Source organism: Triticum aestivum, chromosome 4A (genome assembly GCF_018294505.1).
Source record: "Triticum aestivum cultivar Chinese Spring chromosome 4A, IWGSC CS RefSeq v2.1, whole genome shotgun sequence".
NCBI lineage: Eukaryota > Viridiplantae > Streptophyta > Magnoliopsida > Poales > Poaceae > Triticum > Triticum aestivum.
In genome coordinates this window covers 749,371,967-749,387,623 of record NC_057803.1, presented here as the reverse complement: position 1 = coordinate 749,387,623, position 15,657 = coordinate 749,371,967, and the positions used below count along the sequence as shown (strand labels likewise).

General features: G+C 44.6%; 1 pseudogene; it reads left to right on the top strand.

The window, feature by feature from the left end:
• The first annotated feature begins 6,063 nt into the window (after positions 1-6,063).
• On the top strand, positions 6,064-12,264 carry LOC123083621 (disease resistance protein RGA5-like; annotated as a pseudogene).
• Positions 12,265-15,657: the final 3,393 nt, after the last annotated feature.

Sequence of the window (15,657 nt, the reverse complement as noted above, 5' to 3'; positions counted from 1 at the left end):
TTTCCTCACACGACGCACGGCGGGAGGGCGCCGCCGAGTCGGGGATGGAGCGGAGGCGTCGAGACGGCCAAGCGCCGACTGATCTGTATGGAGGGAAGGGTGAAGATGGATCACTTGGGAGGGTTTCATGAGAAAGCCGAGCCACAAAACCCTCATCGTTGACGTGCTTCTGGTGGCCCGTTACAGATGACCCCGTCTGTGACAGTTGGTCACGGGACGGTCAATGATTATGTTCAGTGCTATTCTCGGTCTGCAGTAGTGAATATGCAGGCCGCATACTAGTTTTTGAAGCAGCCTCGAATGAAGCATGTGATAGCGATTCTGCTAGACCCCTCGGGGACATTATCATCATATGGATGATTATTACGGCATTGGGCCCAATTATTACGACGTCTCTTCTAGAGTTACTCTAAGGCCCATAGTTCAACAAACTAAGCAAACACCAAACAACATGATATGCACAATAAGCATCTTGACGTTGTTGCCCACCATCGTGGCCCTAGTGGTCTTCGCGCGAAGTCACCGTTCTACCTACGATCTGTCCTCTTTGATCTGGCCATCTGTGAGTTCCAAACTTCTCGTTCAAAACAAGGACTGCCATATATGGCGCTCTTTAGACACCTTGATTAGATTGGGGCCTATCGTGTACACCCGCAACATCAGCATAACCAGCTTCACCGGGGTATCGCGAAGCTCTATTTTGTTGACACCTTGGGACATGTCTGCATCAAGATTTTCAAGGGATCAACACATGCGGAGAATGCAATGGCATGATAGGAGGAACTGCATGTGGCGAAGACGGGGTCTTGGATGCAATGAAGACTTTGCTTCACATGCAGTTGTCCAGACTTGGCTTGCAGGATATGTTCCCGTCCAGATCGGGCATGAGTTCCTGTGAGTCTGGTGGTACATGACTCGTAGTAGTAGAGTCCGCAAGTGGGAACGGCAGCACTGGACGACTTCTTTGTTGGTGGTGCTCCTTTGAGTACCGAGTCGTGATTTCCGAGTTGAAAACTCAAGTTGTTGCCTTTATAGGTTGTGCCCGGTAGTGACCTTGTTGAAGATATTGTTTTGGAATGCATTTTTTCTCCAGGGTGAAAACCTACTATCTTTGATCGGGCAACGACAACACTTGTGAATTGTTTCCTTCTTGAAGGCGTTGCTTTTGGAGAACCTTCTTTCTAGTCCGGGTGCTTTCTTTGGTGGTGGTCAGAGTGTTGATATTGCGGATCATCGATCACCATGGCAGGGTCTTTTTTCTCTTTTGTTATGTTTTATTTTCCTTTTTGGCTGCGGGCAATTTGGATGTTTTTAGACATCTTATTGGTGCTGAGACGGGGTGTAATTGGTATCTACTTGATATTAACATATTCTCCTTTTTGAAAAAGTACCCAAAGAAAGGGGATTTATTTTTCAGGTTCCATTTATCTTTGCTTGCACTGTGGTTTTTAGTTTTATGTTTCTTATTATCTGCCCGATTCCTCATGCAAGTTGGCAACTCCAGATCCCATCTCAAACAAGTTTATTTTGACTTGCAACAGGATCGAGTCGGGTCCGTGCATGCATGTGCACTACCCTCGTATTTTTGGATGCATCCATGATGTTGCCAGTGACAAAATTAAGGAAGATGCATGTCTTACATTACAGCTCTTCTCTTTGGCAGGAACCCATCAGACTAATAAGCATGTTAGGCTAGTCCTAGTAGTTTCATGGTGGGCATCTAATCAGTATGACGACAAGGATGCATCCAATCCAATCATTATAGAGATCGAGTCGTTTGCGTATTTGTCTGCCACAATTAAGGAAGCGGGTAAGCAGGCCAGAGCTAACCACAACATTCGACTCTTGCTTGATCAATAGGAATTTATTTAAAGCAGAGGAAGCCAAAAGACGACAGCGGGGATAGATCAAGATCTTGTCTTTCACTTTCAGCCCGGACGCAAGTACGCTCCCTCTCTTTGCGTGCATGGCGCCCTCCCCACGTGAACATCTTCGTGAGGCCGATGTCTTTTTTTTTTTCTTTTACTTTGTCACTAACATTGTCCCTGTGTACGTGTTTTTGGTTGTTTTGAATGTGTTGATTGTGTACATCATGCTATGCAAAGATTGGATATTCACTTAATGTGGTTATATCGGTGGGAAATACCCTTTGGCTCCCGCATGTATATACAGTTATACACCCTATATGGGGTATTTTTTTAAATAATTAAACAAAAAGTTAAAATAGTTTAAAAGTATTATTAGATTAAACTTGACTTACTTGCGCACTAGTATATAAATTTTCACAAAACAAAAATAAACGTTGACTTTACAGAGAAAGATACAAAATTTATTTGCTATTATATGTCACTATTCACCATGGTTTTAAATAGCCCACTATAGCCCCGCTATAGCACGCTATAGTGTTTAGAAGAGGCCCTGCACTAAGGGTCTTTTGTCCAAACTCATGAACAAACATTTTAAATAGCTCGCTATAGCACCGCTATAGCATTTAGAAGAGGTCCGCCGCTAAGAGGCTTAGCGCGCTATTTAAAACTTTGCTATTCACGCTATTCTGACCGAAATTTGTCCTTTTTGAAAAGAAGTCAATAAGGAATTTTATTTTTGTGGAACTTTTATCATTGGTACAATGAAAGGTCAAGTTTATTTCAAAAATATTTTCAGAAACTTTTGACTTTTTGTTGAATTGCTAATTTTTTTTATATAGGATACATATGTACCCAGGAACCAAACGTTCCCCTATATTGGTTCAATATGACGGTTGGATGAAATCCTCTTTATGAAAAAAAAAATGCACCTGAAAAACCACACCCACTCTACATTAAGCAGCCAATCATATAGCTACATTTCAGAAGCAGGAACTTGATGAAGACAAGTGTAAATCTGAACTAAGAATAACAATTAATTCTCACTATAACCACTTCACAACAGAAAACATTTAGGGCATCTCCAAAACGGACCCACAAAGCGCCTGCATACGTTCGAACTGCGGAAGCCATTCAACGCGGGCCTCTATCAGTCCGCGGCGCGGTCCGGATGTACTTAGCAGCAGGCCGGGGAAAAGACCACCGGCGGGCCGCCAGGGGAGGCCGTCGCCGGCGCAGCCATGAATAGATCTGAGAGGGCAGGGGCGATGGGAGTGGGTGGGAGAACGGCACCGCCGCTGCCATCCCAATGCCCGGTGAGGCTTCGCCGGCCGGCCCTCCGGCGGCAGCGACGCGGGGGTGGGCGGGAAGAGGGATTTAAGGAGGGAGTACTTGTCATTGAGCTGGGTGAATATTTATGCAATGCATTTTTTTTCTATCGCCGTTTCATTAAGAAATGGCGGAATGGCCGAACATATCACGGTTTACATCACCTGCGAAGAGCGTCAACCACGGCCTCAGCAGCTAGCTAGCCAATTGCCGATGCTGTCAGCCAAGATGCGTCATTACATTGCACCAGAATGTCGCCATTACATAGCACGTCGTTGTGGTGCAGAGTAGTGTGTTTCCCTCCAATGGTGGTTCTGATCTGCGCGCTGCTCTTGCTGCACGCACTTGAGTGGTTTTTGCTCGAGTTGCCATAAGCACCACAACACGAGACACGAGAATGACACCAACAAACATCACCTACGTTCCAAACGGCCACAACATCATCATACAGTTAATATTAATTAATAAGAAAGCAGATCTTAATTCCATTACACTTTAACACTTCGTCGTTTCTTTCTTGTCATGATGGATGCATGGTACTGCAGAGAGCCTGCAGCAGCAGCAGAATGAGCAACATGTTTTTTTTTTGAAGTTCAAAACCTTGTCCTATTTATCCATAGTAGGCAGGAATATCTGCCGCCACAGTGTGCAAAATACAATCAGGAGGTTGATGTAACCAAACCTTACACAACTCACTCGAGACCCCTTCCCTAGCTAGGACGTGTGCGGCACCATTTGCCGAGCGACGGACCCAACTAATCTTCCATTGTTCCCGCGCCTGCAGCATCATTTTGACTTCTTCGATCACAGGTCCCAACGCCGACATGTCTCTCTCCTTGCTCTGCAACTTGCTTACTATCTCTTGGCTGTCCATCTCAATATGCAGGCGATGTGCATTGAACTCTTTCGCTAGCTGGACTGCCCTGCGGCAAGCCTGAAGTTCAACAGCGGCAGAGTCCGAGCACCCCTGAATCACATGGCATGCACCACCTGTTAGAAATTTAGGGTTTGGGGCCTACCCCCTATTCATCTGCGCTTATCCGTGGTGCCGCTCACAATTCGCATATCTGAGGCTAGGGGGTAGGGACCTTCTTATAATGTCTTTTCAAAGAGTCCACCTCTTATACAGATAAGATTCCTAGTCGTTACAACTAGTTTCCGATATAGAGTCCAGATCAAATTACCAACCACGATCATATTTGTCTGTTAACGGATTCTACCCATTATGTCCCCGGAGCACGCGCTTGTGAGCAATGCGTCATAATAGAGTGTAAATTCATCTAATTATGTAGATCAACATTAGGGCTGCAATCTAATTATACGATCTAGCTCCTTCCAATCATCAGTGTATCTGGGTAGTCTTTCCAATATAAATATTGTATTCCACCGATAATCGACCAGCTTCCTTAAGCATATATTACTTAAGTACGTTCCAGCAAGTAATAGTTCCATGATAATCATGTAAAGTAATTCCATGCATAAGTACATGTATATAAATTCCATAATGAGGTATTCCGAATATTAGTAATTCCTAGTGATTTGAATATAGTTGCAGGACACATAATTCCAACATCTCCCACTTGTCCCAAACGATCATTCAAATATTCGTAACCCATAGCCTTAACATTCTTGCCAAATACCTCCTGACTAAGAGGCTTAGTCAAGGGATCAACAATCATAGCTGTGACACTTACGATCACTAGAGATCTTTAGTTTCCGCCTAATTATTCCAGCATAGCTGTCCTTGGCGCCTCGAGTATTATTTCCTCGAGTGTAATTTCACCTCTGTAGGCACCTTGAGTATTTTGTTTCCTCAAGTGAAATTCCGCATCAATTATTTCTAGTCACATATATCAATAATTTCAATAATTCCACATTGAGTCAAATAGAAGATAACCATCTTGAATAAAGTTTCCAAAAACGAAATAAATATCAAATCCAATCAGGTGATGAAGTTCCATCAGTAACCATGTTTTGAAAGAAATTCCCGACTTCGGTCAATGAACTTGCACCATATTAGTACAAAAATAATCATAGTTGAATGTGCGTACCTGGACTTATTTCTCATCTTGTAGATAGAGTAATAGCTTCCTCAATGTGTTTACCTTTAATATAAATTTTAGAACAAGTGACAGGTTGTGATGCACTTTCCACAATCTTATATGATGTGTGAGATTCCCTTAGCTGCTTGTCTTTCCTTCCACTGCTTGAACGCAACATAAATTCCAGTAGCTAAGGTATGATAATATAATGAAGATGCAACAAATTTCAACACTATTTATTATTCCATGTTCCTCAGGAGTTCAAATATAATTCCTCACTGAGTTTGAGTATGATTCCCTTTATCAAATATGTTTTAACAGATTTGTAATTTTCCATAGAGAAACACTTCAAAAATATTTTCTATGCATTTCCACTCGTAAAACATAGGATGTTTCAAATGTTCCTTTCATATGAAAGTTAAAAAGATGACCAAGCTTTCACTTCCATCAATGTGACTTTATCATTGCAAACAACAAAACAATGTTAATGTATACAATAATAATGCGAAATATTTTACAGTTACATTTGTAGATGACCGCCTTGCTTCATTTAGCAAAACCAAATGACCTACTATTCCATTGATGTGAAGCTTGTTATAGGCGCAAGCTGCCAGTGTGATGCATGTGACAATGTTAGGAGATGAACCACAAGAGGAGAGAGAGAGAGAGAGAGAGAGAGAGAGAGAGAGAGAGAGAGAGAGAGAGAGAGAGAGAGAGAGAGAGAGAGAGAGAGAGAGAGAGAGAGAGAGGCACCATCTGTCCCCGTCTCCATTTACTCCCCCTCTCACCTCGCGAGCCACACTCTTTTTCGGATGAGGCCAGAGGACATGGACGATCCTGGCGGCAGCTCATGGTCCCGGTTTAAAGTGCAACATGTTAATATCAACCTGATATGGATCTACCGCCTCTCTGGCCCTGGAAGCGTCCCCGATGACCTGCGGCGCGGTGACCTAGTCAGATTTTTGTATAGTTATTTTATCTGAAAAAATAGCATTTTAGACGGCTTAATTTGTGGTTTCTAATACAATGTAAGATCTAGCCAAGACATCAAGCGTGCACAACTGCACACCTCCCAATTATTAATAAGAATAAAACAAGATTAATTTCAAGAAAGCTTTCCGCCAAGGTATTTGCCCGAGAGAGGGAGAGAGAGGTAGTACCGTGGCAGTCCTCATTTTCTCCTCATGTGCATGTCACGTGATGTGGTGATAGAGAGCATACACATGAGTGCTCGTGCCATTTTGTCCTATACGCTCCATGTGCATGCCCTTAGCGTGTGTGCGCCTGCGCCGGGACCCTGTCGACGTTCACTCGCAAGAGTCTCCTCGAAAGTAATAATCCAAGAACCTACGCGTATTTTAATTTTCAGTATAATACTTGAGACGAAGTACTACTACTCTTTCAAATCCAGAGAAGATAAGAATCCAATGAGATTGTCCCATCGGATTCCAGTGTTTGAAACTATGTATTGTGAGTGGGAGAGGCCAAGGTAATTAACAAGGCGGTGTGAGCACCTAGCTAGGCAATCGACAAGGACGCATAGCATACGAGGAATTAACAAGGAGATGTGACGAGGCTCGACAGTAGAGGCACAACCCACAGTGCCATGCATGTGATGTGATGTGATGTGATGTGACAGTAGAGGAGATGAACCACAACTAAGTGAGAGAGAGACGCATGCAGCACTTGTCCCCGTCTCCAAACACTAGCTACACTCTTCTTCGGTGATGAGGCCACCGGACATGGATGACCCCGGCCGTAGCTCGCACGCCAAGGAGGAGCTGCAGCCGGAGGTGCTTCTCTACACGGCGTCAGCGTCGCGCCGCAGAGGGCGGTCCTCCGCCGACCTCTACGCCTTGCGCGCCCTGCTGTGGGGCTACGGCCTGACCATGCACGAGCGCGACGTGTCCACCAGCATAGCGCACCGCTGCGAGCTCAAGTCGTTGCTTGCTGCTCGGGGCTGCGCCTTCTCCCTCCCGCAGCTCCTCGTCGGCGGCCGGCTCATCGGCGGCCCCAAAGATGTTAGGCAGCTGCACCAGGCCGGCGGGCTGCGGCCCCTCCTCGACGGCGCCCCAAGGCCGAGCCCTGCCTTCGTCTGCCAAGCCTGCAAGAGGGTCGGCTCCGAGCCCTGCCCAGAGTGCAGCGAGTCCCGCAACAAGATGCTGGATCATGGCATTACGGAGGAGGAGGAGGAGAGGGTTGTCCTTTTTTATCCAACTCAAGGTGACACTTCGCTTCTCTCCTTCCTAATTGCTTAGAGACTGAACTTGCTTAGAGAGCCGTTTTCCTTTTCTTGATGCTGACATAACTTGATCTTGTTGCGCAGCTGATTTCTTGTGTAAACTAAATCGTTCTTTCTTGTCTATGTTTCTTTTCAGATGTTTCAGTGGGAGGTAGAGGCAGAGAGATGGATGCGAGTTTCAGTGTTTCTCTGGGCGCCATGAGACCCCTTCTTAAGAAGCTTGACATGATGCTAGGTCCTCATGGATGCAAGCTGACCAAGGGGGTCAATGATAGGTCGCAGCTCCTCAAAGATGATCTTGAAGAAATAGCCACATACCTTGAAGATCTGGTAGAGGTGGAGGACCCTCCCCTGGCGGCCAAGTGCTGGATGAGAGAGGCACATGAGTTATCTTATGACATCCAAGATTGTATTGACAACTTTGTGCCCCCTGAGTCTCTTGGCTACAAATGTGACCACAAGATGACTCATGTTAAGATTCCCAAGAGGCTCAAGTGGCAGAAACAGATTGAATGTGCAGCTCCTGATGTGTCAGGACATGTTATCTCCAAAACCGTCCGTGTTGATGTAATTTGTGCTCCCAGAAGGCTCAAGTGGTACCAGCAGATCGTTGAAAAGGTATCAGAATTTAGGATTTATGCCCAGGAGGTGGTTTGACGGTACGACAGATACCAGGTCCACTGTTGTAGTACCTCGGTGGCAAGTAGATTTTTGGCCATTGGGCCTATGATGCCAATGCCGCCACCGCCTTGTGAGAAATCTTGTTCCGGCCTAGTAATTGATGGTCGGATGAGCAAGTTTATCAACTCCCAGCTGGCTAATGATGAGAATCGGTAGCTCAGGGTGGTGTCTATTCACGGATCTGGATGTCTTGGTAAAACAATGCTTGCCAAAGTGTTGTACAATAAAATTGGGAGGAAATTCCATTGTCGGGCTTTCGTCCGGGTGTCCAAAAAGCCTAATATGAAGAGCCTTTTCCGTGTCATGCTATCACAATTCCAGCGGATGCAGCCCCAAGCAAGCAAAGACGTTTCCGATGAACTTCGCGTTACTGCTGAAAATATCAGAAATTATCTACATGGCAAGAGGTACTTATTTTCCACGTGCAAATTGTGTGTACTAGTTGTATTGCATAGTATGTACTGCTTATTTTCCACATGGTCCAGAATCACATGTACTACATTAAATCCCTACAGGTTGCTCTTTTGTTTTTGACAAAAAAAAGCATGATAATATATAGTCAATTTCTGAAAAGATGTTTTTCAGATAAGCTTTACAGTGAGGTAGAAAAGCTCAATAGTAAGCTTTACAGTGAGCTAGAAAAGCTTCAGTACATGTGTATCGAGTGAACGGACATTAGTTTTAATCTTCAAGTCAGCACTATCTTGATGCTGGCAGTAACATTTAACTTCAGATTAATACCATAAGTCCTGCACATGTATGGACTAAACATTCTTTCTTTTCTAGCATATCTAAGTGTTGTTACTGTTAGCCTGACACATAAATGTGACATGCGTGCATTCTTGACATGCAGGTATATTATTGTTGTTGATGACTTATGGAATACATCAGCATGGGATGTTATTAATCAGGTTTTTCCCAAGGGTAGTCAAGGCAGCAGAATAATAACAACTACACAGATTGAAGATGTTGCATTAGCATGTTGCTGCGATGACCCAGAACAAGTTTTTGAGATGAAACCTTTGGATGATGATCACTCAAAGAAGCTATTCTTTGGCAGGAATTTTGGTACTGAAAGTGATTATCCTGAAGAATTCAAACAAGTTTCAGGCCAAATTGTAGAAATATGTGGTGGTTTGCCGCTAGCCACCATCAGTATAGCAAGTCTTTTAGCAAACCAGCCTTCTGTATCAGCGGATTTATTGACACACATACATGATTCGTTAATCTCTTGTTTGTCATCAAATTCCAGTTCGGAAAGAACGAGGCAAGTACTGAACTTCAGCTACAACAGCCTTCCTCATCATCTCAAGACATGCTTGCTCTATTTTAGTATGTATCCAGAGGGCTCCATAATCTTCAAACATGACCTGGTCAGGCAATGGGTGGCTGAAGGGTTTCTTGCTGCAAGTGAAGGGCAAAACATGGAGGAAGTTGCAGTAATGTATTTCCATGAGCTTGTTCACAGAAGATTCATCCAACCTATGTCTATCAATTTCAACAATGAGGTGGTGTCCTGTACAGTTCATGCCATGGTGTATGATCTTATTGAGCACAAGTCTGCTGAAGAGAATTTCCTTGTGGTAGTAGATTACAATCGAAAGAATTTGGCACTTTCTCATAAGGTCCGTCGACTATCTCTCCAACTTGGTGATGCAAAATATGCCAAGACACCAACAAACATCAGAAAGTCACAAGTACGTTCACTTGGATTTTTTGGAGTATCGGAGTGTATGCCTTGCATTGGAGAGTTCAAGCTTGTTCGTGTTCTGAACCCGCAACTATCTGGCCATCATAATGGCGACCAAGACTTGGCTATAGACCTCACTGGGATATCCGAACTGTTCCATCTGAGATATCTGAAGATTGTATGTGATGTCTGCATAAAATTGCCAGGCCGTATGAGAGGGCTGCACTGTTTGGAGACACTGGATGTTATGGATACACCAAGAGGCTCTCATGTTCCCTGGGATATTATATATCTCCCACACTTGTTGCACCTCAGTCTTCCTATTGACACAAATCTGCTGGATTGGGCCATCTGTATTGGGAGCCTTGGCATGATGAACCAGCTGGATTATCTTTATATTTCTGCACCTCCTTCTTCTGACCATGACCATGTGAAGAGAAGGATGGGAGCTCTGGGTACCTTAATTGGAGGACATGGCAGCCTGAAAACTATAAAAGTGGTACCACATGGAACCTCGGTTAGGTATGGTGAAGCTCCAAAAGCAATAATTAACTGGTCTAGCATGGCACTTCCCCCTAATTTCCAGAGATTTGAATGCTCTCGACACAGCTGCATCATATTTGTCCCTGTTGATAACCTATGCATTCTGAAGATTGCAGTGGTTGTACTGTCAGTAAATGATGTTCGTATCTTCAGAAAGTTGCCTGCCCTCTCTGCTCTGTCGTTGTATGCGGAGAAATCACCTGATATTAAGATAACCTTTGGCACGGCTGCTGGATTCACAGCTCTCAAGTACTTGAAGCTGAGGTTCATGAGTGGAATAGCTTGGCTAAAATTTGAGGCGGACGCAATGCCTAATCTCTTGAAGCTCAGGCTCGTTTTTAATTCCATTCCCCGAATGGACCAACGACTTGAACTTTTTTCGGAGTCTGACCAGTGGAAACAATATCAACATGGTACTGCATTAATCAGCATCGAGCATATGCCACGCCTTAGAGAGGTCTCCGCAAAATTTGGGGGTGCAGATGCTGATCTAGAGTATGTCTCCAGGATTGGCATAGTTAGTAATCATCCTAGAAATCCTATAATTGACGTGCAACTAGTGGATTCTGGTTCCCAAGGTGATAAAAGGTAGTACAGTACTTGTCCAAGCTAAATGGCTGTTGTTGCTGTTGTAACTCTTCAGTCTAAATGGTTGTTGTAATCTGCAGGATATCATGGAGGTCACCGGAGTCCTCGTCGCGCCTGCATCCTCCAGGTATGCTTTTTAGTCAACAGGAGTTCCAATAGAAATTAAATTACTCATAAAAATTAGCAAAACGTTCGATGAACTGTTGACTTTTGTCAGCTGCAGATGGTGGAGAGGTCTCATGGAGCAATATCATTGGTGTGATAGGTCGTGACCTCTTCATCCATTGCCTCCACCGCCTCTGCAGGTGGGAATATGGCGCCATCGCCTCCCTCAACCGTGATTTCAATTCCGTGATTCGCAACGGGGACATCTACCGCCTGCGTCGCAAGAATGGGGTAGCGGAGCACTGGATCTATCTCTCTTGCGGTAAGAATCCTCCGGAGTGGGAGGCTTATGACCCATCCACTGGGTGCTGGATCCATGTGCCCAAGATGCCACCGGCTGAAAGCTCCTCCATCCGGGAGTCGCTCGCTGTAGGAACCGAGCTGCTGGTGTTTGGGGACCGCGGAAAGGTTGCCTTGAGATATAGCATCCTTACCAATTCATGGACAGGGCTGGCTGATGCTGATGCGATGAACACCCCGCGGTTCTGGTTTGGGTCAGCAAGTGTCGGTGAAAAGGCGTATGTCGTGGGAGGCGCTGATTCTTCTGGTAATGTACTGAGCTCTGCAGAGATGTATGACTCAGAGACACATACTTGGACACCCCTTCCCAGCATGAATAGGGCTAGGTACAGATGCTCTGGCGCATTCATGGACGGCAAGTTCTATGTGATCGGTGGTTCTAGCAGTAGCCACGAGGTATTGACATGCGGTGAGGAGTATGACTCGAATCTGCGATCCTGGAGGGTCATCGACAACATGTCTCAGGGGCTCAACCATACAAGCCCCTTCGCTCCTCCGCTCATTGCAGTTGTGAACAATGAGCTTTATGCTCCTGATTACAGTGAGAATAATGATTTGAAGCAGTATGATAAGCTGGACAACAAGTGGACCACTCTTAGGAAATTGCCTGTACAGTCTAAGATCGAAGATGGCTGGGACATAGGTTTCCAAGCGTGTGGTGACAGGCTGATTGTTATTGGGCCTCCAAAGAATTCTAGTGATGAAAAGGTGGTTGAGCTTCATTCATGGACCCCAGATGGGCAACCGCCTGTGTGGAATTTCGTTGCCACACGGCCATACAGGGGCGGACTTGTTATGTGCGCCGTGATGGCTTGCTGAGTCCACGGAATAAATACTGAATGCAGTGGGCATTTATGGATGAATAAAGATTTCTGACGAGTTTCAAACCTTAGTTTGTATTAACTGGACATCTATCTGTCTGCTGAGATTTGACGTGTTTTCCTCATTTGCATTTGGATCAACAGCTCGCGTTCTCCACGTGGCTTTTCACTGTTGATGCTTCATCTTTGGCTGCAATAAATGCATGTGTTCTCTATTATCAATAAGGTGCGTACCTCATATTCACTGCTAGTCTATTTCTCTTTACCCAGTTTGCTCCATAATATGCTTTTGTTCAGTTCTGTTATCACCTTCTGAATGGTATTGATATGTTGTTCTGCTGGTTGTGAATAATTGCTATTTATGATGTGCATGTGCTACAGGATTAACCTTGATACATTGCATTTTTTTTAGTTTTAGTTGTGAACTTGTGATGGTCGATTTGTGGGTTTGTTTGACTGACGTTGTGCTTCTCTTCATATTTCCATGCAGTGGCTGCAGGAACATCTGCCTGGGCCTTATTCTCAAGTCTAAATGGCGTCAGTCTGAGCACTGATGGTACAAAAAGAGAAGACGTGAATGAGTTTGGTTTTTTCAGTTGCTAGCTAGCTGTGATTTCCTTATTTCAATTTGGATTCCTGAAATGTTACTATCAATTACTACGTCCCAACTTTATCTGTACCGTAGCATGTTACTATCAGTTATTTTCGAACATCAAATTCAGTCTCTAGCTTGCCCTCTTTTCCATTCATGAATTTTCAAACTCTGAATAAAGAAAACAATTCGGAAAGAAGCACATGTGTATCATTGGCTATTGACTCGGATGAATATGATCGAGTACCTTCTTGAGATGTTTGCGTAGATTTCATCTTACACGTGCAGTTGCAGTGTGTCACAAGACTCACAATCATGCAATGCACCTGGCGAGTCCTGGCCACAAATCGGTGTTGACATTGCTAACCCAACTAAATAGTTCGAAATGCTTCCCATGTTCAGATATCCTGAAGCTAACAGAGAACTGGCGATGGAGAATAGACAGTTTAGCAGACATAGATATCGCTACTGCATTTGAGCAGGTTCGTCGGTCCAGTAAGTCTTGACAGCAACAAGGATCTTCTCAGGGTTGAATGGCCCAGATTCATGATTCATTATTTTGGATCATCCATCTCATGCCTTTAGTGATGGATTGTATATCTTCACTAACATTTCCACCGTACCGCCGAACACCACACCTGCGACATCTGCCCGAGGGTCCTTCTGAAGTCTGAATCTCGTAAAACGTTTCAATCATGTCTTCTGTATGGAGGAGAAAATAACCAAAGATATGGCAAGGTCTTTCTGCACTGTTCAAATGCACCTGTCATGACGTGTTTCTTTCCTGCTGCATTTACATGCTTTGCATTTTGGTTGCCATAAGAAAGTTCGGATTAGGTAATTAGATGTTCCCTTAGTATTAATGCTCGACTTCTACAAAGATCTCAGACAAGACCTGCCACTGCCTGTCACCACTTTAGGCCTTTCTGTTCGGTCTTCACTGCCAAGCTTCAGGATAGCTGTGATAGAGTCATTGTCTGTTTTGTGGTCTGTATTCAGTTTGCGGCATTTCTTGTGAGGTGTGACACTTGACACATTGTGATTGTGTATAAAATGATCTTCATCTTCATCGCCCTGCGCTAACTGTACTTTATATGTAGCGTAGCACGTTACTGTCGGTTACTTTTGAACATCGAGTTGAGTCTCTAGCTTGCCCTTTTCTTTTTGCTGAACATTGTTCATACTCTGAATAAGAAACAATTTGGAAAGAAGCACATCTATTATAGGCAGCTTACTGACTCAGCTGAGTATGATCTAATATCTTCCCAAAATGGTTGCGTGCATTTCATCTTACACGCACCATTGTGATGTGTCGCGAGACTCACAAGCATGCAATGCACCTAGTGAGCCCGGAGTCCTGACCACAAATCGGTGGTGACACCACTATCCCAACTAAATAGTTCGAATTGCCACCTATGTACAGATATCCTATTCACAAAGCTAAGAGGAAATTGGGGATGTAGGATCGACAGTTTCGTACACGTACATATATATCACTACTGCTTTTGAGCGGCTTGCCCAGTAAGTCCTGACAGCAACTCATGCCTTTAGTGATGGATTGTATCCTCACGAACAACTCCACCATACCCCTCAAGACCACACCTGCGACATCCGCCCGAGAGTCCTTCAGAAGTCTGAATCTTGTAACACATTTCAATCATGTCTTCTGTATCAAGGAGAAAATAACCAGAGATATGGCAAGGTCTTTCGGTGCTGTTCAAAGGCACTTGAATTAGGCCAGTAGTACTAGTGATACGTGTGCAAGGTTATAGCACAAGTCCGGTTAGATGCAAGTGTGATCAAGCTTGCTGGAGATTACTTTAGAAAAGTTTAATTACGACTAAAGGTGAATTTTATTGGCTCAAATGGAGCATCGAGAGATACAATATGAGCACACACCCGTAACATCGGCACCTGAGGTAGTCTTAGAGAGCATTTACTCATACTAAATCGCAACCGAGTTTCCGTGGCTGTCGGATCCGCGCTGCGTCGTGCGAGCACGCCTGCCACTGACTCTCTCGATTCTGGTGCACAGGAGTAGATAGAGAAAGAGATGCCGCAGAAGCAGCGAGCAAAGGGTTTCTCGGCGGCTACAGCCAAATATTCAGAGTTCAGAAAACAGAGCAAAAGCAGAGGAAGCGACATGAAAACATTCACAGTTGAGAAAACAGAGCCAAAGCAGAGGTTGCGACATGCAAGTATTCAGCGTTCGAAAGCAGACGGACAGTCATCAGGTTTGCAACAGCAGGTGCAACAAAAGGATAAGATCATGATAACAGCAGAGCCGTACTGCCACCGATAGAATTTACAAGTGAACAGTCATCAGGTTTGCAATTCAATTCAACAGCATCATTGGAAGATGAAGTTTCATGTAATGTGGAAGCATCCGTATCCCTGTACGGCAGAATTACAGCAAAACAGCAGGTCGCAACTCAAGATCAAGCCTTGAGATGTTTATTTATGCAGGCACTTCCTCTTGAGCTCACTCATGTCTCCTCTTTTTATGCCATCAGTGCGTGCCCCCAGGAACTTAAGAATAATTCAACCCACCAGCTTGTCGTCATCGGCCACGTCTTGGATGTCTGTCAGATCAGTGATATGGTGTCGACGAGGTAAGGTGGGCCGACGGCCCATCGTTCGTTCCGGGGCTTCCCGCATTCTGGGCTCCATTTCGCTTGTGGACGTGTTTTTTTCTCCGCGGACATGAACACTTGTACGTGCGTGTGTGTGTGAGAGAGAGAGAAAGGTTCTGTGATGCAGGACGCTGTGAGCGTGGGTGTCCATGATCTACTAGGAGTA